Source organism: Camelus bactrianus, chromosome 11 (assembly GCF_048773025.1).
Source record: "Camelus bactrianus isolate YW-2024 breed Bactrian camel chromosome 11, ASM4877302v1, whole genome shotgun sequence".
NCBI lineage: Eukaryota > Metazoa > Chordata > Mammalia > Artiodactyla > Camelidae > Camelus > Camelus bactrianus.
In genome coordinates this window covers 18,747,274-18,771,398 of record NC_133549.1, presented here as the reverse complement: position 1 = coordinate 18,771,398, position 24,125 = coordinate 18,747,274, and the positions used below count along the sequence as shown (strand labels likewise).

The following is a 24,125-nucleotide window of genomic DNA, read 5'->3' as shown; positions in this document are numbered from 1 at the left end:
GCGCGTCCCGGGAGCGTCCCGGCAGGCCGGCCGTTCAGAGCGAGGCCTCGGGCGCCCTGCCGCTCCCGGGGGGGCCCTCCCAGCCCCTGCTGGCTGCACAGTGATGTCAGTGCCGCATGCGGGCTAGTCCAGCAGCCGTGTCCCCACGTGGTGGTCTCCACACCTGTGTTGTAGAAACATCTTCTCAAGGCAACTTCAAAACGTATTTTAGTAGATAGATGTGTAATATTCCTGACAAAAGCTGGCACCTGGGGTCCTCACAGCGCCCTCTGATACACTGCGCCCCCCACAGGGAAGGTCAGTGTTTATGTTTTTGGTCAGGAAGCCCAGACTGAAGTCCAGGGCCTTCCCCTCACTGTCTGTGGGACCTCCCTGGAGATTGATGCCCCATCATTCTAGAGTCAAGTCTGAAGCAGCCCACGTGTGTCCGTGCAGACTTGGCGAATGTTCCAGGAATTTACAGGAAAGGGTCTGTGAAATAGTGAGCAGGGCAGCGTCTGCATGCTGTGACTCCCACAGTCCTCGGGTCACCCTGCAGGGGTGAACACACTCGGCTTCTGACCACCGTTTCTGCCCCCTCCCCGAGCACACTCCCCAGGGAGTCTTGGGACCTTTGGCTGTGTGCACAGAAGCCAGGCGGAAGAGCATCCATGGCCCCGCTGTGTGGGAGAGAAGGGCGGGATGAGTCTGGACGTCCATAGAGATGGACTATGAGCGTGTCTGTGGTGGTGTGTTCACAGGATGAAATATTACGCAGCAATGAAAGTGGACACAGCCGCCGACTGTAACAGGCATGAGTCTTAGAAGTACAACACCGAACACCTATCCTTCTGGAACCATTCCAAGAAACTGCAGCAGAAGGAACACTTCCAAAGTCATTCTGTGAGGTCAACATCACCCCAGTACCAAAACCAGACAAAGATATCACAAAAAAAGACAATTACAGGCCAATATCACTGATGAACATAGATGCAAAAATCCTCAGCCAAATACTAGCAAACCAAGTCCAACAGTGCCTTACAAGGATCACACACCGTGATGAGGCGGAACGGATCCCAGGAATGCAGGGACTTTCCAATATTCAAAATCAATCGATGTCATACACCACGCTGACAAACTGAAGAATAAAAACCCTGTGATCATCTCAATGGATGCAGAAAAAGCTTTTATTGATAAAATTCAACATCCATCTATGATTTAAAAGAAATCCTCTCCAGAAATTGGGCATAAAGGGAACACACCTCAGCACAGTAAGGGCCATATTGTACATGACAAACCCACAGGTAACATCGTAACGCAGCGGTGGAAAGCGGAAAGCAGGTCCTCTAAGAGCAGGAACAGGACAAGGATGCCCGCTCTCACCACTTTTATTTGCCGCAGTTTTGGAAGCCCCAGCCACAGCAATCAGAGAAGAAAAAGAAAAGGGCTCCACCCTGGAAAGGAGGAAGTAACCTGTTATCTGATGTTTACAGACGACACAAGACTTCACGTAGAAAGTCCCAGAGACACTAGCGGAAAACTGCTAGAGCCCATGAATGAATTCGGTGAAGTCACAGGATACAAAATTAACATGCAGTGAATACACAAGCCTGTTGCATTTCTATACACTAACAACGAAGTGTCAGAAAGAGAAATTAAGGGAACAGTCCCATTCACCATCGTATCAAAAGGAACAAACCTACCTAAGGAGGCAGAAGGTCCACACTCCGGAAACTGCAAGGCTCTGACGAAAGAGCCTGAAGGCGACACAGACAGATGGAAAGCTGCGCCACATTCTTGGGCTGGAAGAGCCGACATTGTTAAAATGACCGTGCTCTCCAAGGCAGTCCGCAGATTCGGTAAAGCGAAAGAAGTCAGAGAAAGACAAATAATGTATGATGTCACTTATCGGTGGAAGCTAAAAAAAAAAAACAAGATGAATGAATATAACAAAAAAGCAGCAGACTCACAGATACAGAGAGCAAACCAGCAGTTACCAGTGAGGCAGGGTGGGGAGGGGGGCACAGACCGTTGGGTGTAGGAGTGTACAAGACGGGAATACAGCCAATATTTTGTAATAACTAAATGAAAAGTAACCTTTAAAATTGTATTAAAACCTTAAAATAAAATTATTAATTTAATTTAAAATTTAAAATTATTAAAAATAAAATGAATATTATTTCACAACATGAGTGCTGCACACATTTTCTTTTATTTTGTATCAAACATTCCATAACTTGAAAACCGGTCAGCAGGTCCCTGCAGGCCCCCGCTCCGCATGCCGCGGGCCTGTTCCTGGGGAGCTCCTTGGCACAGTGGGCAATTCCAGGAGTGGTTCCCGTTTACCGCCTTGAGCTAGTTTTGTGGGTGGGAGGGATTCGTCCTGTTCAGCAGGCTGAGCGGGCCCCCGTAGGCACCCCTGCTGGGAGGGCCGCCCCTGCTGGTGACCCGAGCAGTGGGCAGAAGCGGCGCTGGGGTGGGCCGCCCTCCTTGTCCACAGCAGCACAGCCAGGTTCCCGGAGAAGCCCTGGCAGGGCCCACCCCGCCAGCACGGCCACCGCTCCAGGAGCTCTCGCCCCCACCCCACCCTCTCCCCGCACACCAGGCTGCAGATCCAGCCCAGCCCCACCCACGGGCTTCCGCCCTGGGATGGCCGACCTGCAAGCCTTGGGTTTGGCCCCAAGAGCTTTCGGACTCACAGCACAGCAAGACACGGGCCGAGAATCGTCAGCCACGAACACTCCTGGGCCTAGTGCAGCAACTCGGTGCAGAGAGCATCGTCTGCCCAATTAACCAAAAGACCCAGGCCAGAGGGAGAATGTTCAAAGGAGCCCCCTGGAACGCGGGTGAGGAGGAGGAAGGCTGCCGCGGGGGAGCCCTCAGGCCACACCGGCCGGGCAGCCTCCTAGCATTGGAAGACTGTTGTGCCAGCGAGGGTTGGTCAGACTTCCGTTTGCTGGACATTTCCGCAAAAATGATTGAAGTGAACCTGTCCCTTCAAGGAGAACAGCGGACAGTATTTGTTACCAATGATAAAAATGTGTTTCAGAACAAAAATGAGAATTTTTGGAAACTTGTATCTGCCAGTATGAGCTTTATCGCTTCTAAATACTTAGATTTTCCTGACGAGCTTGGTGGTGACAGAAACACGCGTTGTTTTTATTATGTTGAAACGCGTCAGTATTTGGGAGGTCTGCGTGACTCGGGGCGCCAGTCCTGCCCGGTGACCAGTGCACGATGTCACAGACCCAGGCGTGGTCAGAGATCCCCACACTGTGCAGGAGGCATGGCCTGAGTGCAGCGACGGACGTGCACTGCAGGGGGTTAGGTCCTGCCCTGCGGCTAAGCTTGAAGGATCCCCCATGGCCCGGTCTGGGTGTGGGATCCAAAAAGAAGATCTACAGGTTTCTGAAAAGACTGTTAAAATAGCCCTCCCTTTTCAGCCCCAAGTCTGTGCGAGGCCAGTTCCTCAACCAAGAGAAAAATCACAAAGGCTGAAGAAGACGGAAAACCCAGCTGCCTTCCTTCGTGCAGGCTTTAGGAGATTTGCATAAACGGTAAACTACACTGCCCTTCTCACTGTTTTTTGTTGTTTTTTTTTTTGCTTTGGAAAATACAGATTTTTAAAAATTCAATATGTGTGAACGTAGGCTAGTATAATGGGGGTTTTGCTATTTTTAAACAAACTAATAGATTTAAACTTCTCCGTTTTATGTCCCAGTTTGCTGTCAGTAGATGTAGCCCCCGTGTCTATTGTTGGGGCTGCAACAATTTTTCCGAGCGTAAAGGTGAGGAGAGCTCAGGTTCTGAAAAGGGCGGGGGGGTGGGGATGGGGCTGTGGGACATCCGTGCTTAAGAATTCCGTTCAGAAGTTACACCCAAAGACACGACCCCATCTGGGTAGGTGGGAGCTTATCTGTCAATTAAAATGAAATACCAGGAGCACATCCACGCTCTGTGCTGGGCGGTCCCCGAGCAGCAGCCTAGGGCCGGGGAGAACTGAGTTATCACTCAGCCGCGTTATTTTGAGAAGTCAGAGGCAGATAGTTTACAAAGCAGCTTTTATCCTTCTGTGTAAAGACCAAAACACCACCCCTAAAAAAGAAATAAATTTAAAAAAAAAAAACCAAATTGCAGACGGATGGCGCTTTTAGCATCCTTTCCATCCTAATGTTCCCTGAGCTGATGAGAGAAACTGGCAGCTGTTAGCCAGCGATTCTGGGGCTTTTTTTCTTTTTGTCACTTTGTGTTTCATAAGTGGTTTTTAACCAGGCCCCCTTAAAATGTATTATTGTTAGAAAATAAACCAAGAGACGGGGGATAGTAATTTAGTGCCAGGAAGTTAATTCCAGAGACCCCCGACCTCTGAGCAGTCACGTGGCTATTGATTTCCAATACCGTGAGGTGGCGTGCCACCCTGAGCGTGGGGTCCAGCAGGTTCCAAACAGTTTCTCCCTTATCAGTTGAGTCCCTGAGTACTTTAGCATTAAGACGACAAATGTCCAGAGTTAACGGCGTGTCACATGGCAGCCGGGCGGACGTGCCAATTTTCTAATGAAGTCGGGTTGTTGGCAAACACACCAGTCATCACATATTGAAGGAGGTCCTCTTTTGTGTATTTGCAGCACTCCTGAGTGCTTCGAAAGATACCAGTTACATCACTGTCTAAGGGCCAGGCACCAAGGGAGAGACATCTGCGCGCCGCCAAGACAAAAACAAGCGAGACCAGAATTAAAAGCAAGGTGGGGCTGGGTTTTGTAGGTTTTAAGGCATCAGAAATATTTTTTCCCGTTGGCTCAGTGGAGGAAATATTCTCAATAAAAGCAGTGGCTCCGACGCCCGGGTTTCTCCCAAAAAAGGCGTCTTGGTAAACCCTCCCTGCTCCCTGTGTGGGGAGATCAGTACCATTTTTCTTAATATGGAGGGAAGCGGAAGAGTTGGTGCCTCTGGGCCTGAACCCGGGGACGTCAGCCTCCGACTCGTCGGCCGCGATGTTGCAAAGCAGGAGAGTCCTCGGAGACTCTCCCCTGCGGAGGCCAACTCTGCCAGCTGCCGCAGCCCTCCCCCACCCCGACCAGGGGTAAACGGTGGTTGCCATCTTGTATTGCTTACTGGAAATGTTATGTTCACGGGACGAAAATGCCATCGCTTTAAATATCAGCATTACCGGAGACTTTAAAGTTATTTTTTTACAGAGACGTGTGTGATAAAAATTTTTAAGCAATTGGAAGGAGTTGGTGGGGGAGCAGAACTATGAAATAACAACAACAAAAAATCAATTCTCAGTTCGGTCGGGCCAGACAAGCACTTCTCGTCTCAGGTAAGTGGTTTAAAGTCAGACACGTCTCATACTGGACTTTTTACAAGAATGGAGAAATTTATAATGGAATTCAACAAGGAAACTGGAAAAACAGCCAAATTGGTGCAGCAAAGTGGTTAATAGGATCATTAGCCTACTCGCTGTATTTTTTTGGACATTGTGTGCCTGTGCTGTGGTCCTCGAGACCAGATTGCAGGAACAGGCTGACAGTTAGCAGCTAACTCAGCAGTGCTGGGTACAAACTGCCATCTTCCTGTGGATTTACAGCTGCCACTTCTGCTACTTCAATTAGTTCTATAGCACACAGATGTTGCTTAAATGTTGCTGCTAATGATACTGCAATAAGCGTAAGATTCATGCCATATTTTGAGGCGCGTAAATTTCTCAAGCGGCACAATTAAAGTGGAAATACTAGGTGGGGAGACCTTGGCAGTCTCTCCAGCTTGGAAGGCACACCCGCTATGCAATAATGGGTCAAAAATTCATTCAAGTTTTACTGCTGTTCGGAGTTTTAAAAGACTTTTCACAGTTGAATGCAAAGTAGTAAAAAGCAGGGTATTAGGAAATGAGAATGCAGTTCTGTGATTCAGACGTGACTTTTAATTTCAAATTGAAATCACATGCTCACTTTTCTGGATCTGACCAAAGGGAGCAGGTACAGGCTGAAGAGATGTCGTCCTGAAGGGGAGACGGTCCCAAGTGGAGAGTAATTCGTGGCGGGGCCAGCAGCAGAGTCAGAGCTGCCAGGACTCGGGGCAGCGCTGCGGTCACCTGGCACCGGCCCCGCGTTCCCGGGAGCCGAGTCCCTGAGCAGGTACTCTGCCGTCCTCCCCTCCTCGACAGGCTCCCAGACCAAGACTGGGAAGACACACTGGGGCACACTCGTGTGTGTGCACACCCACTTGCAAACACGTTTTTGCACAGACACGCACGTGCACACACACCCAGCCTGCGCCTCTCACACGGGTGGAGAGTGAGGACAGGGGGGACTCCGGAGCGTCTGTCAGAGCCTCTGCCTAATTTGCAGTCCTTTGACCTCCCCTCACTGTCCCCTGCCTGTCGCCAAACTTTCTTTTCCATGAAAAATCTCTCCTGCGCAGAAAAGCTCCCTGCCTGGTTGTCAAAGATGCTTTTGATTTCCTCTCACACCGACTTACAAGGCAGGTGGTTCTGCGGGGGAGGTGGGCACCCTGAAGGCCCATCGCTCCCCTCCTCTGACCGTGCAGCCGGCCCCACCCCACCGCACTCACCCATCTGAACCGTCTGTCCAGGGTCCTGTACTCCCGCCATCCCCTTAGGGTTCGAGGCCCCACTGCACACAGGCACCGGGAGCCCCATCCGTGTCTCTCTGGGGTGATTCTTTCCCAACAAACCCTGCCCCGGTGGTGAGGGCTGTCTGCAAAAGGCGTTTCAGCCGATGTTGTCTTGTAGATATTTGCCAAATGCTTATCTTCCCCCTAAATGATGCAAACCGTTCAGTGAAGCCTTCCCCAGGCAAACCCAGGCCTGAGTGGTTCAACCTTCAGTAAACTCAGCGTCTGTCTGTCTGTCTGTCTGTCTGTGATCCCAGCCTCCTCGCTCCCCGCTCCTCACCTCCCTCTTCCTTTCTTCCCTCCACCAGCCCATCGCTCCGAGCCCGTCACTTCTGGATTATGTGCAGCAAATCTTACACATGTCAGTATTGTCTTGTTCTGAAGCAGAAATGACAATGAGTTCCCGCTGACCTCGGTATGGTGCATCTCGCCGGAGCACAGCATGTATTGTGTCCCAGCAGCGAAGAGCCGTGTGTCACTGAGGGAGAGCGGGAAATGTCACGGGAGTGTTTCTGTGGACACTGAGCCCCGTGTGGGGGGCCGCCCGGCCGGTGGCAGGGGCCGAGCAGGGACCTGGGAACTTGTAACGAGGAAGGGGGGGAAGCTGGTCTGGCTGGAAGTCCCAGGTCCTGATGAGCTGTCCCAGAACCGGGGGCTGTGAGGATGGTCCGCACTGGGCTCCTGTTCGCGCAGGCAGAGCCGGGACCGGAGCCCGGCCGCTAGCTCAGACCTGTTCTCCGGCCCTTTACTGTCATCCATAATGCTTAATGTACTGTTTGTGTATGTTGTCCTTGCACTATGTTTGATGTGCTCTCATATATTTTATTCATCTCTGGCCTTCTGTGAAGGCAAGCTCCCAGCAAAACTGAGATTCATTATTTGTCGCCATCAATCAGCTGTCTCCGTGGTCGGCACCTCGTGGGATGGACTGGATTTTAAGCATAAGACGTAACTCCGGCTCTTCGGGGTGGTTTCGCTCTCTGGCCCTGGTGTCTGTCAGGGAGGCTGCCTGGACACTGGAGAGCCGGTCTGCCCTCAGGGCAGTCTCTGCACCAGACCTGCCCTCTGGGTCGCATGGTCTCAGGGCGCCCCGGCTGGCGCTACTAGGCTTTTTAGGATGCAGATGGAAAAGGAGACACTCGTGGTGGTGTAAGTGACAGACCCTGAGAGTTCACCACTCACACACACGGTTCAGTGAGGGAGGGAGGGTGTGCGAGGGCGCGGGACCATCAGGGTCTGCACAGCCCAGTGCCCGCATTGAAGTGGGGACCGACCCAGGGCCGTGGACTGAGGCTCCAGCCCCTTCCTGGGCACCAAAGCCAAGTGCAGAACCTCCATCCCGGGAAGGGAGGGAAGTCTGAACGGGATGACAGCAGAGGCGCCAGGAGTGGGCCTGGGACTGGCGCCCTGCCGGCTTCCTGGGGCCACAGCCACTTGGGGGGGGGGTCCTCCCGTCTCATCTGCACCAGTGGTGCAGACCCTCGCCTTTGGGGCTGTGTTGTTCGTAGTGGATGTTTGCCAGACAGACACACCTCCTCTCCAGGGCTGGCCTTGCATCCCAGGACAGCTGCCACTTCCTGGGCTCTGGTCACACAGAGGTGGAGCGACACCCAGGGGTCTTGGGGCAGCGAATCACCGGGTTAACCCAGTTCTCTCTGATGGGCTCCTGGGCTGGTGCTGGTCCTGTGACCCGCGGCCAGAGCGTGTGTGTGTGTCTATGTGTGTGTGTATCTGTGTGTGTGTGTGTGTGTGTCTATGTGTGTGTGTGTGTCTGTGTGTGTCTGTGTATCTGTGTATGTGTCTGTGTGTGTGTGTCTGTGTGTGTGTCTGTGTGTGTGTCTGTGTATCTGTGTGTGTGTCTGTATGTGTATCTGTGTGTGTGTGTGTGTGTCTGTGTGTCTGGGTCTGTGTGTGTGTGAGCTCCTAGGAGCACCGTGGTGTTGCTTCCAAGTTCAGGTGAAGGGGATGTGGAGGTTAAGCAGGGGAATGACAAAGGCGTCCTCTTCCCTGGCGGCAGGTATTTAGCAGATGGGAAAATATTAGCAGATGGGAAATCAGCAGATACATTTAGATCAAGATGCAAATTTAAAAGCTGCCGGTCCCCTGTACTAAATATTCACGCTGAACGTCTCTCCTCCGTCAACTGTCTTGTGTTTTTGATGAGCCGTTACCACTCCTCTCATTCCAGAGCCATGTAAAAATCGAGGGGAGAAAATTCCACACTTGAGAAGTTTACTGTGGATTCAGGTTCAGCATTCAGATAGGAGAAACTCCCACATTTCTGCCAACTTTTGGATTCGTATCATGGAAGAGTTCCCATACATCCTTTCATGAGTAAGTTGTTGATGTAAATTAACTGGTTCTCCGGAAGAAAAAAAAAATGTCCTTTTCTCTCCTAAATAGCTCATACTGACACCTCCCTTGTGGAGTCATTTTTAAAACTGAAATCTGACCCCTTTATAATAGTTTTCAATACAAAAAGAAAAAAAAAATCCCTGAATAACAAAAATCACACCTGGGCCCCAGCAAGTGGCCGCCTCCGTTGACCAGAAGGCCTGGGGCCCCACGTCGCTCTCCTGGGCGGGCTTTCCCTCCGTATTGAAGTTGGAACCACACCTCCTGTCTACGCAGAACGCTACCAGCACTTTGACGTTCGGTTTCTCACTTAATCCTCCAGGGCTACGAGGCAAGGACTATGACAACCATTTCACAGGAGGGAAGCTGAGTGCCGGGACCCGTAGGTTCTAGCACCGCGGGAGCTTCAGTCAGGCCTCCGGACTGGTCTGGAGCTTCTCCCCGAGGCAGTTGAGCTGGATACTTTCAAAGGGGCCCACAGGCCACAAATTCCCACAATTGCTGTCTTACACGTGAACGAATGAACTTACTCCTCCAACAACGGGTTGAGTGTCCGCTGTGGGCCAGGCGCTGTTCTGAGCCCTCGGGATGCAACTGGGAGCCGGGCAGGTGAGACCCTTGCCCAGTGGGGTTTACACTCTAGAGAAGAGCAGTTTAAAGAAAACTACGGTGTGATACCACTTATGTGTCGGATCTGAAAAAACAGAAGAGGAAGAAGAAAGCACACATGAACTTATTTACGAAACAGAGACAGACTCACAGACAGAGAGAACAAACTTACGGTTACCAGGCAGGAAAGAGGGTGGGAAGGAATAAATTAGGAGTTCGGGATTTGTAGATACACACTACTATATATAAAATAGATAAACAACAAGGACCTGTACAGCATAGGGAACCATATTCAATATCCTGTAGTCGCCTATAATGAAGAAGAATATGAAAATGAGCACATGTGTGTACATGTATGACTGAAACATGATGCTGCACATCAGAAATTGATACAACATTGTCAACTGACTATACTTCAATTTTTAAAAAAAAATTTTTAAATAAATGGAGAGCAGGACCATTTCAGATCCCATCAGGCCATGAAGACAGAAGTTTCCTGTAATCTAGTAACTTGCAAGTCTATAGACGGGATCCAGATTCTGAACATGGATTGTTTGGGGCAGGTGATGAAATCTGCCTTTCTCCAGAGATGCCCGTGACCTCCAGAACGAATGACCCCTGCCACCCATCCATGGGCTGGATCTGCTCATGTGGACTTGGTCACCCTTATTTAACTAGGAGGTTTGAGGTACATGATGAAATTGGCCTTGTGATTTTTTTCACACCCCGGAATTGGACAAAAGTGCGGAACCCACCCACCTCATCACCACAGACAGTAAGCTGGCGTCTGAGGAAGTTGCCCAAGTTTCAGGCCTTGATTAATTTGACTGCGATGTCTGTTGGAGTGTGGTTACCCTAGCAACAGCTAGTGGGCGACCTTGGTGTCTGCTCCTGCCGCCTCAGCATTCAGAGCCTGCGCCGCAGGTGTCAGGGGCCAGACAGAACGCAACCCTCAGGAGCCTGGAGCAGAAGAGGGTGGGGCCCCTTGCAGACCTGTGGTCCAGACGACGGCAGCGTCTCACAGCCCTCCTCCAGTTCACCGAGCTCCTTGGTGGCTCAGCTGTCCGTCACTGTATTTCTCCCCACCGTGCTCCCCCGTGCCACCCCCCGCTGACACTGCTGACCGCTGGTCCTGCTTTGCATCCACTCTTCATCATTATCCCTGACCTGTTATCCGTCCCAGCCCTGTGCGAGGCCAGGGCCCCCTCTCTGTGGCCACTGACTGTCGGCTGCCCCCCTGCTGGACCCCAGGCTCCTCAGAGGCCGGGCTCTGTGTCCCCGCTGCTGAGCCGCAGCCACTTCCTGCGCATGGCGGACCCCCATCACAGGTCTTCCCAGAAGGCCTGTGGTGCTCAGCGTGGTAACTGTGTCTTTCAATCACCTTTAAAATGCCATCATTTCTTACAGTATTTGATATGACTTAGTTTCAATGTTTTCCCAATATAGTTAGATTTAACTCTTGGGAAAACAAGTCTGTTTTTCCAGCGGCTTCCATTGTAACTAGAAAACTGGCTCCACTTAGAAATCTAAGGGGAAAACTTTGAGGAGATAATTAAGGTAGAGGTCAGTCCTCATAGATGGAAGAGGGAAGGACCTCAAACCACCGTCAGTGCCTCACCTCTGCACTCCCCCCTACTCAGCTTATCCTCTCCTCCCTCCTCTAGACCTTTAGACTGCAGCAATGCTCCCAATGCAAAAAGAAAAAAATGTACACACACACACAGCCATTGTAACAGCACTAAGACACCTTCTCTCCTTCTCTATCCTGGCTGCATTTACATTTAAGCCGCATGCAGTGAAAGCTTGAATAACACATATTTGAAATATTAATAACCCTGGTGCCAAAACCCGACAAAGACATTACAAGTGAAATACTATAAACTAGTATCTTTCATGAACATAGATGCCAAAAAAAAATAAAACTTTAACAAAAAGTTAGCAATGAAAATCAAGCAATGACCCAGTGGGTTTATCCACAGAATGCAAGGTTGGTTAAGTGTAACATACCACATCAACAGGACGAAGATGAGAAAGGAGATCATTTCAATAGATGCAGAAAAAGCATTTGAGAAAAATCCAACACTTACTTAAACAACTCTCAGCAAGCTAGGAATAAAGAAAAGCCCACAACATTTAAAATAGTTAAAAGGTGAAACGTTGAAAGGCTTTGCCCTAAGGTGAGGAACAAGGCAGTGTGTCTGCTCTCAGCACTTCTGGCCAAGGTGTACTTGACATGCTAGCCTGGGCTGTGAAACAAGTAAAACAAAGTTCATGAAGGTGGGGAAAATGTGAGACTGCCCCCATGTGCAGATGACTTGACTCTGTACCTGGGAAATCTGAATGAATCAGCAAGAAAAAAACTACAGAGCCCACAAGGTGAGTTTAGCAAGGCCCGTGTGCAAAAATCAATGGTACCTCTACCATTGCTTCCATTCTATCATTCTGCCAAAAGCAGTGCTATTTATAATGGCATCAAAAAGAAAATACTTAGAAATAAGCTTAATGAATAAGGTGTAAGACCTCTATGTTAGGCACTGCAGAGTGTTTCTTGGAGAAATAGAAATGAGCTAAATGAATGAAGGGATATACTATGTTCATGGATTGGAAAATTAATATTGTTAAGATGTCAGTTCTCTGAAAATTCCAGAGCAATTGCAGTCATAATTCCAGCAGGCTTTTATAGAGGTTGACAAGATTTTTTTTCAATTGTGTATGGAAATGCAAAGAACCTAAAGGAGTCAAAACAACCTCAAAAAAGAATGAAACTGGAAGGCTTTAGCCATTATAATCATAATAACAAAAAAATGGAAACAGCCTGGATGGCACCCTGCAGAAGAATGGGTAAGCCATTCACACTGTATCCATACGATGGAGCACTACTCCTCAACAAAAAGCGGTGCCCTATCTGTGTACGCAGCGACATGGGTGACTCAGAGATGTGATGCTGCGTGAAAGAAGCTGAACACAGAGGCAGCCAAGCTCTCTCATTTACAAGATGTTCTGGAAGATGCAATACTGACCCACAGGGAAGAAACTTCGGAAGGCTGCTTGCCTGGAGTGGAGTGAGGGGTTAACTAGGGAGAAACATGGGGGAACTTTTCTGGAGTGATGAAAAAAATCTATATCCCAATAGGGAGGTAATTTAATGAATGTACCTATTGTGTTAAATCTGCACAGGTGAGATTTGTGTGATTCAAAATATATATGTTTTACCTGAGAAGGGGTGGTAATTGGAGGGCGGGAGGCACAGAGGAAGCAAGACTGGTGGGATGTCACTGGATGTGGGAGCTGGCTTACAGGCGTACCGGCTCCCTATGCCTTTCCGTTTACATCATGTGTGTTTGAGATTCTCCATAACAAAACATTAGTTTTTAATTTGGCACATAAAATAAGAAGTAGTGGAAGATAAGACATCTTAGTAAGGTGTCCTTTATGTACAAAACTTAATGCATTTTCTCAAAAATATTTTTACTTCCTTTCCAAAGTCACTGGTTTATATCTGGTGAGCTGAGCTGGGTGTCACTGTCTTTGGGCCTTTGTCCCTTATAGTGTCCCTTGATGGGCAGATGGCTGCACTGTCCACGTCTCCTTTGCCAGGAACCTCTGAACGAGACGGTGTCTGGAAACAATTTGGGAGGTAATTGTGCTGCTTTCTTAGCATCCATTGTTACTTGACATCTTCCCCAGAGGCGAGAGCGGGGTCTTCCCAGCGTGTGTTCAGGGGTGTGCTCTGCACCAGCTCGAGGGGGGCGAGAAAGTTGTGAGCAAGTCCTCTGGGAGCCACACAGCTTCCAGGGTCTTCCCGGAAGTTTTTAGGGAAGAATGTAAACTCTTAAAGATGATGCTGGAAAAATAAAATCAGCTGAAAAGTAAAGACAGCTTTCATTTCCCAAACCCCTGAAATAACAGTCAGGCGCGGAAAGGGGGGAAAAGCCGACCGCGTGAAGCCCCCCGCAGAGTGGCGCGAGGACCTGCGGGGGGCGTCCGTTCATCTAGCTGAGACCCCTCCGTCCCTGCGCTCAGCGCCGGGCGTCTTCCCTCAGCATCAGTCGTGAGCGACCCGCGGTGTGAATGGGGCCCGCATGGCGGGGCTCCCCGAGGGAGCCGGCCCGCAGCACACGCCCCATCCAGGCCCAGCCTCTGCTCCCCAGGTTTCTGACTTCTGTAAATGGTTTCATCCCCGACCTCTTCTGTGTAATTGGTGAATTTTAAATGGGCACCATATGTTCTTTTTTGCAACCTCGATAAAAGTTCTCTGGGCTTATGGTATTAATACAACCACCATTATATTGAATCATTTTACTTTTTTTTTTTAACCAAAAAGGCCTTCCTTTGGATTTCTTTACGCATATGTGCTGTTTCCAGATTGAACCCTAATTTGCTACCATTGAGGAAATCAAAGGCATCCTGACAATGCCAGCACTGGTGAGAGTGCTCTGATATTATTGACAATAATACTTTGCATAGGCTTTAACGTTTGTGAAATGCAGGCACGCCCGTTATCCGAGTGCTGGTGTATCACTTAAGGAATTAACGGGGACTTGTCTGCTTTGTATATCAAATAACCATTCATAAGATTAATTTGTGGAAGAGAGGAAAAGGAGCTTTGAAAAGCAATCAGGAAAATTGGCAAGTACTTGAAAGGCTTGAGGACAGCCCACGGCCACGGCTGTCACCCAGGGCCAGCCTGGTTAGCATGTGGGAGTCCCTCCCCCTTGGACCTGGGTTGTAGAGCAGCTTCTGACCCTTGACCTCTAGTAGAGAGACCAAGAGTCAGGATGTGGCCACCAGGGCAGGGCACTGAACCAGCCTTTCTACTGACCCCGTGACCCTTGGGAACAGCCTGCCAGGCCCCACAGGAGGGTGAACCAGTTCTGAACCCCAATTTCGGTTCCCGGTCTGGGTGTGGACTCTGCTAGGGTCGGGGCGCTCAGGGTGGGCTTCCGCTGGCTCCTGGCAGCAGACTGGGCAGCATGCGGAGAAGCCAGGCGGAGAGGCTGCGCCCTGCTCACTGGGTGAGATGCGGCTTGCTTCCTCCTGGGCCGTGGAGTGAGCTCACCTGCAGCATCCCCAGCGTCCCGCTCCTCCCCGCGGAAGTGCACGCTGCCTTAATCCTTTGTGAGCACGGAGCAAGCTTGTTTCAGAAAAGAGTTAGCTCGAGAGGAGACGTGGATCCCCTGGAGATCGCCCTGACTCCTCCTCCCCAACAGAGCTGCGTTTTTATGATTTTTGCCATGATTCCTACTGTTTCTCTTTATTAATGCAATACAGAACTTTCTTCCAGGAAAGCGAGAGGGCCTGAAGCCTATTTCAGCTCTGATGTTAATTTGTTAACAACAACATCATCAGAGGGAGTCACCCCCAAAGTGCCAGGGGAGCCTGATGCTCCCCGCCTGGGGAGCCCCGGGGACAGTTTGGGGGGCACAGGCCCCTCCCCCATGGCCTGCGGGCCTGCTCCACCCTGGCTGCTCTGGGAGGGACAGGCGGCCACTAGGGACTCAGCTGCAAAGAGGGAGGACCTAGGGGTCTGACCAGATGCAGCCCAGAGAGCTGCAAAGGACAGGGGCCCAGCCCCGGGTCTCCTAGAAAGCCCACTGTTCCCCACATGCCGTGTGACCCCCAGGTGGCCACAGGGGGGTTGAACTGAGTGACAGGAGCAGGTGGGGAGCCCTGACTCAAGCTGGAGGGAGCGGGAGGGGCTTTCCTCCCAAGCCCCAGGGCGGCAGGGGTGGGGAGGTGGGCAGCTGAGGGAGTGGAGGACTATGCCCAGGGCCCGTGGTGCTGGGGCGGGAGGGACCTGGGGTGGGGCACCGATTTTCAGTGCACTGTTTAATGAGTTTGCAAATGCGTACCCTCGCGCAACCAGCACTCTGATCAAGGAGCAGACCTTTTCACTAACAAAATATTTGCACTCATGCTCACAGTAGCATCCATCACAATAGCCAAAAGGCCGTCGCTGGGTGAACAGATAAACTAAATGTGGTCCAGCGGCCTGGTGGAATATTATCTAACCTTAGTAAGGACATTGCGACACCCGCTACAGCATGGAGGGAGCTTGAAGGCGAAACGCTAAGTGAAACAGGCAGATGTTAAGGGACAAGCAGTGCGTGATTCCACTTAAAAAAAGTGCCTGGAGTAACAGTCAAACGCACAGAAAGTGGAATGTTTGGATGTGGCTGACACCACTGAACTGGACACTTAGAGTGGTTACAATGGTAGCTTTTTATGTTATGTATACCTTACCTCAATTTTATTTATTTATTGTGTGTATGTATATTTTTATTGAAGTCTAGCCAGTTTACAATATTGTGTCAGTTTCTGGTGCACAGCACAGTGCTTCAATCATACATGAACACACATACATCGTTTTCATGCTCTTTTTCACCGTAGGTTACTGCAAGCTGTTGAATAGAGTTCCCTGTGCTGTACAGTAGGAACTTGTCTATTTTATATATAGTAGTTAGTGTCTGCAAATCTCGGACTCCCAGTTTATCCCTTCCCACCCTCTTTCCACCCCTGGTAACCATGAGTTGGTTTTCTATGTCTGTGAGTCTGTTTCTGTTTTGTAAATAAGTTCATTTGTCTTTTTTTTTTTTTTTTTTTTTTAGGTTCCACATATGAGTGATATCACGTGGTATTTTCCTTTCTCTCTCTGGCTGACTGCACTTAGAATGACAACTCTACACTGTTTAAGAGACGGGGGACTTTTCCATCACTCGATGGACTTCCCACCTGCCCCCTTCCAGTCACCCTCCACCCGCCATGGGACCTCCTGTCCTGCCTCTATCAGCGTGGATCAGGTCTGCGTTGAGCTTCCTATGCGCAGAATCGCACCCTTCATATCCGGCTTCTGGAGCCCGCCCTGGTGGTGTCTGAATCGGGCGTTCATGCCCCGCTGCTGGTTGATGCTCCGCTGTAAGAATACACTGCAATGTGTTTTTCAGTCTTCTGTTGATGGGCAGTAAGTTGTTTCTGGCTTTTAGCCGCCATCAGTAGAGCTGCCGTCAACATTCTTGTTCTAGTCTTCCGTGGACGCGTGTTCGTGTTTCCCCCAGGTATGCACATAGGGACCTAATTTACCTTTATAGACACTTTCTGTTTTCCACAGTGGTTGCACCATTTTACACACTCACCAGCAATACAGACAGCATTCAGTTTGTCGTTCTTTTTCATTTTACCCCTAATGGGTGTGAAGTGAAATCTCACGGTGGTTCTACTCTGATTTCCTGAATGCCCAGTGGTTCTGAGCACCGTCCGTGAGCTTCCTGGCTCTCCTTACTTCTCCCTGGTGATGTGGCTGTTTGCTCCCTTCTCGTGTTCCCATTTGTCATCTCGGTAGCAAGTTGTAGAAGTTCTTTATTCTAGAAGCAACTCCTCTGTTAATTATTTGTGTTGGAAAAAGTTTCTCCTGGTCAGCCGCTTGCCTTTTCATTTTCTCAGCAGTGACTTTTGCTTTTTAAGCAAGAAATTTACTACAAGGTGTTAAGTAGCTCCAGAGTCACTGGAAGGACGTTCGGGGGCCAAGTTGGCAGGACAGATTCCAGGCGCACAGGAGCCTGGCCGGGGGGGGAGCGCTGCGACTGGAGCTGCCACCAGAGCCACGCTGCTTCTGTCACGTCCAAGAAGTCTCCTCTGGTATCTTCCGTGTTCTTAGACTTTTTATTTTGCCGTGACTTTAGACTTAGAAAACAGTTGCAAAGACAGCACAAAGGGTCCCACATGCCCTGCACCCAGCTTCCATGATGTCCCGTGGTACAGCAATCACAGCTAAGAAGTTCACGTTGGTTGGTCCTGTTCACTGCATTACACGCCTTATTCAGGTGCCACCCGTTTCCCTGCTAATGCCCTTCTGCTGTTTGAAGCTCCAGTCCAAGGGGCCGCACTGCATCTGGTCGCCGCATCTCCTCAGGCTCCCCAACTGGCAACCGTTTCTCACTTTTTCCTTTTCTCTCATGACATTGACTCAATGTTTTACTTTATGCTTGAACTTCACGCCCTTAAGGTGTTTACTACCTAGTCCCAGGAGTTTTCTTCCAGACTGCGTCGGGCGTTGTCCACGTGCAGTCGTACCGTCTGCGGCGGGGGGGTCATTCCACCCCCTCCTCTCCCGCTTTTATGCCTTTCGTTCGTTTTTCTTATCTTATTTCGCTGGTTATGACCTCCAGTCTGTGTTGAACAGGAGTGAGAAGATTGGACCTTCTTGCCACGCTGACCCGTCCTGGGGGGAGGTCGCCCGGGCCCTGGCCACCAAGCACTGTGTCGGCCGCAGTTTTCTCAAAGATGCCCTTTGTCTCACTGAGGAGTTTTCCTTCCATTCCTTGTTGCTGAGAGTTTTCACGATCAATGAGCTGAATTTATCAAATGCCCTTCCTGCACCTGATGAGATGACTGTGTGGTGGTTCTTCTTACTCTGCTGATATGGCGAATTACAGTTGACCTTCAGGTGTTAGAATAACCTTGCATTTCTAGAATAAACTCACTTGGGCACGATGTCGTCCTTGTACATAGTGCTGATTTAATTTGCTAATATGTTGTAATTTATTTTTGTGTCTCTGGTCAAGAAAAGTAGTGGCCCATGATTTTCTTTTCCTCTTTCTGTTCTCAGGCTTACGCTGGACTCACAAAATGTACTGGGAAGGGCTCTCTGTCTCTCTTCTCTGAAGGAGTTTAAGGATTACCTTATTTTTCCCTCAAATATTTGGCAGAGTTCACCAGGGAAGCCCTCTGAGCCTCAGGTTTCCTTTGTGAGAGGTCCTTCACTGCAGGTGCGATTTTTAAAACTGATGTAAGGCCGTTTACATTTTATATCGGTTTTGTATCAGTTATAGTTTTCTAGGAATTTATGCATTTTCTCGGAGTTATTAAATTTCAGGCATGATGAGGTTCCCGGTATCCCGTTCCTAACCCCTTCACGTACAATGTCCTTTTCCTCACTCCTAATATTAGTATTTCGTGTCTCCGTTTTTATCAGCTGTGCTAGGCACCACGGTTTCTATGGCTGCATAGCGAATTGCCCCAAAATTAAGCGGGAAACAACAGTGACTTACTATTTCTCACTGTTCCGTGGGTTGGCTGCTTATTTCCTCTCCTGGTTCCCCCGGGCCCACTCCTGTGGCTGCATTTCACTGGAGGGTCCGTGAGGCTGGAACGTTGAGGTTGGCCTCACTCACATGTGCAGTGTTGACACTGGCTGTTGACTGAAGCACCCCAGTTCCGAGTCTCAGGCCCTCTCATCCTCCTGTAGGTTAGACAGACTTCCTGGTCTCAGGGCAATATTCAAAGAGGGCAAAGGCAGAAGTCCCAAGGCCACCTGAAGCCTAAAGTCAGAATGCACAAAGTGTCACTTCCACTACATCCTAGTGACCAAGGCAAAATCACCAGGCCAGCCCAGATCTAATACAGTTGAGAAGAGCATAGGAGACATGGCAAGGGTTCACTGCAGAGGGCCTTGCCTTCTGTGAAAGAATTTGTGTCCATGAAGTCGTCTGTCACATTCCACAGCCTGGCTGCAAATACCGTATTATTTCTCCCACCCCCGCATGCCTAAAAGGCTTGTTCCAATTTAGGCGACAGACTCAATGTCCGGGATCTCACGATCTACATCAGGCCATCAGGATATATACACATGGCTCCTCTCGTGTGACTCGTCTTGGTCCAGAGATCTGCAAACTAACACACCAAGTTACCCCGCAGACAGAGCCAGGATGGCCACAGCAGCCCCTTTCATGAAAAAGAGGAGGAACACGGGCACGTGGAGATCCCTGGTCCTCACCACTCCTGAGACCCAGGCGGCCCAGGGCGTCCGAGCCCCTACTCCAGAGGCAGGAGCTATTCCTTGACTAAGGCCAAGTCCTGTTCCCAGGAGGGATTTCCTAGTCCAGGATTCTCCCCATCGTCCTCATTCTGCTCTCCAGTGGCCCTTTCTTTTCTATCAGAAATGACCCATGTTTGAAGGTCAGAGGCGTTCTCTGTCTGCTTCCTGCCCATAGAAACCTGGAGGCCCAGAATCGCCTTTTCATTTTGAACAGCATCAGCCCCTTAGTTCCTCTGGTAGTGTTTTATTAATATAATTTTCTTAAAAATTTTGTAGGTCTCCTATGAATCTTACATGAGTTTCTTCTATGCCCCCCAAAAGTCACAACTACAATTCTTTTCAAGACAGACCTCTCTGTATTTTGGATGTGTTAGGATTCTCTGAGACAGTACCCTCAGACTTCTAGAAGCCCTTTTTCTCTGGTTGACAGGGTCTGAAAGGCACTGCTTCAAATCTTTCTGAGTTCTTACAGTCACTCCATTGATTCAGTCTTTACTCAGAGGCCATTTGTCCCTCTAGAATGTTTTGCTGACTATTAAAACTGAAAATGTGAAGTACTTCCGTTTTTCACTCAGCTAGGTGCTCCTAATTCTTTTATAGTCTCTCTAAATTCTGCTTACAAACAGCAAGGGCTTTGTTGGTTTGTTTTGGGCTATTTTCTAAGCTCATCGCCCCCACAGGAGGCTAACTGGCAGTTTCAGCAGTCTGCCTGCAAGTATTTCCACCCCGGCTTACGTGCTCCGTAGGCGCAGTCTCTGTTTTCCACGTTCACTGCTGAGGTGGTCTCATCCCCTGTTCTGCCACTACCTGACACAGGTCCCTGTTTCTCCAGCTCCGGGTCCGTCCTCTAGCTCGTCCAGCTCTACTGCAGTTCTCCTCAACAGCTTCTCAGCCTCCCCTGCTACCTAAACTCAGTGCTACCTGTTTTAAGTTTTTGTCACAGCAGCCCCTCACTTCCAGATACTAATTTCCACTTCAGCTACTGCCGCATAACAAGCCACCCAAACACTCAGGACAGCGATGATTTGCTACTTTGCACATTTCTGTGGCTTGGCTGGGCTGTTCCTTTCACAAGGGTCCTTGAGGCGGGGGCTCCAGGGTGGCCTGACTCACGTGTCCAGCAGTTGCTGCTGCTGTCCCCAGGGCCACCTCTGCTGTCCCCCAGGTACCCTCCTTGGCTCCAGGAGGCCTCCTCTCTGGCTGTGGCCTCAGGGCCATGTATCCAAGAGCGAAGGCAGAGCCTGCACAGGCTGGAGGCTGAGGCCCCGAGGCACAGCTCCTCTTCCACCGTGTCTCGTTGTCGGTCCTAGCGAGTCACAGGGTGGCTGGTTTCAAGGGTAGGGGACCTGGGCCTCGTGGCACAGAGGCAGTCATGACAAAGTCCCAGCAGAGGAGCCCGGGAAGGCTTTTTGCCGCAGTCTTAGGAAACAGGCTGCACATCAAGTGGCACTTAGTGTGTGGTTCCCTCGGGACCTGGTGGGGCCTTGGCATCCCGTGTCCTCGTCCTCACCCACCGTTTCTCCCTCGGGCCCCACATCACAGCAAGTTCCTGAGGGCGGTGACTTCCGAGGGGGTCCTCTCCCTGCCTCAGCCTCAGAATGGTGGACATCGAGAGCTCTCAAAGTGCCGTCCTCGAGGGCCCGCCGCAGCCCTTTCCCTCCAGGGTTCAGGCGACGTGCAACAGCGGCTGGGGCACTGGGGGAGCCAGGTTTGTGCTTGAGCAGCGGCCTGCTTGCCCTCGCCTCTCTCCCCCGGTCCCGTTCCAGGATGGGCCTGGCCCTCCCCTCCTCAAGGGAATGATCGAAAATCTAATAGTGATGCGTCTCAAGGGCCCTTCCCCCAAAACATCCACACTCCGCCCAGAGGCACCTGTCCCCCGAGCTCCCCCCACCTACCTGCACGTGGGCGCCCTGGCCTCCTGCCGGAGCTGGAGACCCCGACCCCCTGGGAAGGGGCTGGGCCCCTCATCAGCACAGGGCCCTGGGCTGAGTGTCCCCAGGTTGGCTCTAGCTGTCTCATTTCCGGGCTCCGTGCCGACACCTGCCCATCTTTCTCCTTCTCTGTGCACCCCCAACCCTCCTTCCTGCGTGTTACCAGTGTAGGAATGGCGAGGGGGCGGCTGTTTCAGAGGCTGCAGGGCTTCCCTGGACTCCACCGGGTTCAGCCAAGACGTTGGCAGGGCTCCACGGGGGAGCTGATCCCAAGAACAAAACGAGGTCACTTGCAGCACCGGCCGGTCTTGGCGAAGCGGCTGCGAGGCTGGCTCCTTGGCGTCCTTACCCCTCAGTGATGCCGCAGGGGCAGCTCAGCCGGGAGCTGGTCCCCGCGCTCCGACCCAGGGCGCGGTGGGCCGACAGACACCTGCATACCTTGAGGGGTTGCTGCCTACATCGTGATGGGAGAACCTTCAAGTGGGAGCCGCGGGCCTGATCCCTTCAGCTCTGGATGGGGCCGTCCACGGGTTCCGAACACACGTGGCCACAGCTGGACAGCCGAGGCTGGTCTGGCCCTGTGTCCGTGGGAGACACAGAGGGTTCTTCTAACCCAGCAGTCCAGGGTGAAAGCCACTGGATACCTGGATTTTTCTTTAAAAAAATCAATGTCAGAAAAAGACGGAGGCTGTGAGCATGTCCCAGATGAAAGTAGACTAAAAGGGCAGCTGACGACAAGTCCTGCTCCCAGATCGCGCCCTGCATCAGTGGGAGAAGACGTGGCGGGACGCTCCTGGGTCAGCTGGCGGAACGGAGCAGGGGAGGCCGGCTGCAGTCCTGTGTCGATGCTGCGTGTAAGCTGGTAGCTGAGCCCTTCCTCCTGAGAAGCAGACCCTGGGGAGCTTGGGCTGAACAGCATGATGTGTTCCTCCCAGGTGGTCCAGAGAAAACACAGAGGGAGGTTGGCAGTGACGCTCTTAGCGGTGCGTGAGTCTGGGTGAAGGATCACGGGGTGTGCTCCGGACGGTTCTGTTCTGCCCGCTTTTCTGTAAGTTTGAAATGATTTCCAAGTGGAAAGTTTTTAGAAAATGGTTTTGTTTTCTGAGGGCCTGGGTGTCGAGCGACCTCAGGCAAGTCCCCAAGGCAGCCTGCGGAGACGCGGGGGCGGGACCCCAGGGCAAGCCGCGGAGGGAAAGGGAATCCCCCCAAAGGCTGCGTGTGTGCTGAGCGGGGCCCAGGGCGCTGTTTGGAGCGTGTAAATCTGCAGGCCACTTTGAGGCCTTTCCCTGAAAGCAAGAGCGCCCACCATCAGTGGGTGGACACTAACCTCTTAATTTCAGTTTTACTGGCCAGGCAGCAGCAGGCTATTGAACGGACTGAGGCAAAGTGTCTTCCTTAAGTGTTTGGAACTGGGGGAGGCTGAGTACCTGTTGTCGCTCCCCATTTGCTCCAAAGCCCTCAGACGCCCTTAACGTTTGGATTGATTCTCCTCTTCGGGCCCGTCTTCAATTTGGTTTCAGGCACTTTCCAATAAGTGCATGAAGTGCTCTGGGGCACCGGAGAGGCACTAAAGAAATCAATACGTGTTCATCACCCTCGCGGTGGTTACGAGAGCGGCCGTCCCCCGAGCCGGGCCCACCGGGGGCGCCGTCCTCCCAGGCTGCGGGGCTTTGCGTCTCCCCATCTCCGTGGTGGTCAGTATCGCCTGGTCAGTGTCGCGCCGCTGGCCGCCGTGCTCAGCCCTCGTGCTCCTGTCTCAGACACGGGGGGGGGGGGTTCCACGGTCCACAGTTGCGTGTTCATATCCTTCCCTCACTGACAGGGTGTCCGGACGAGGCCCTGACACGCGCCACCCGCGAGACCAGCTGCCAGTCCACTGCTGACGGAAAGTGAAGGGGAAGCCGCCTGCCCGCTGGGCGGAGACGGCACTATGTCGGTGTGGAGCAGGTGCCGGAGAGCTGAAAGCGGAGGAAAGAAGCAGGTGAGAAAGGAGTTGGGCTGTGAGCCCGAGGCCCAGAGAAGCTCCTTAAGCCGTGTGGGGCTCGGCCCCACGTCAGTGCCCAGGGCTCCAGCGCTGCCCCTCCAGGGCTGTGTGTGGCCCTCCACTCGTCCCTGGAGAGGCTCAGACAGCATCCTGCCCCACCCCTAGCTGGGTTTTTGCTCAAACTCCATCTCTTCCTGCCCCTCACTTCCAGGCAGCAGGACAGGGTGGTGCTTCCTTCCCCCTGGAGACACCTTGACATGGACAGTCAGTGTCCAGGTCGGTCACCTGGTGGGTCACCTCAAGGGTGGCGGAGGCCAGTGATCCGAGGAACTGGGGACAAAGGAAGCGTTCCTCAACCATGACTCTGGCTTCTTGAGAAACAGGCCTGGCCCCGTAAATGACAGCCTAGATCCTGGTGACAGCGGGAGCCGTGCCCTCTGCCCTGCTGCTGCCTGCTCACCTGGCCCACGACCTCCGGCCTGGCGTGAGTGAGCTCGGCTCACGCCTGCAGCTTCGGGGGGCCCGGTTATGGGGTGCCATTGATGAGGCATTTATAAATATTTAATCTTCACATTAAAAACAGGGGACAGAAGCTGACAGTTAAAAGGCCTCCTCCGCCGATTGCAGGGGCAGAAGAATACGGGGGCAGATTTCGATGGGGCCGAGTGACAGCCGTGTTAGTCGGAAGGATGTACACGCGTGTTGTGAACAAGGCAGCTGAGGCTCAGCCCTGTGGTCGGGACCTGAAACGGGCCCGCCGTTTCCTGAGACGCTGTGCAAAGTACAGACCGTTCATACAAACGAAATGGATGGTTTATTT

The 24,125-nt window shown here is 51.5% G+C and overlaps 1 long non-coding RNA gene across 3 annotated transcripts; it reads left to right on the top strand.

Moving 5' to 3' along the window:
* Positions 1-2,973: 2,973 nt before the first annotated feature.
* On the top strand, positions 2,974-23,297 carry LOC141579056 (uncharacterized). Of its 3 annotated transcripts, XR_012510044.1 has the most exons (7): positions 2,974-3,536; positions 4,605-6,113; positions 6,921-7,761; positions 8,801-8,946; positions 9,290-14,001; positions 16,185-22,175; positions 22,257-23,297. It is a non-coding gene; the product is annotated as an uncharacterized LOC141579056 (long non-coding RNA). The 3 variants fall into 3 exon arrangements; XR_012510045.1 differs by having other exon boundaries at positions 13,126-14,001; positions 16,185-23,297; XR_012510043.1 differs by having other exon boundaries at positions 16,185-23,297.
* Positions 23,298-24,125: the final 828 nt, after the last annotated feature.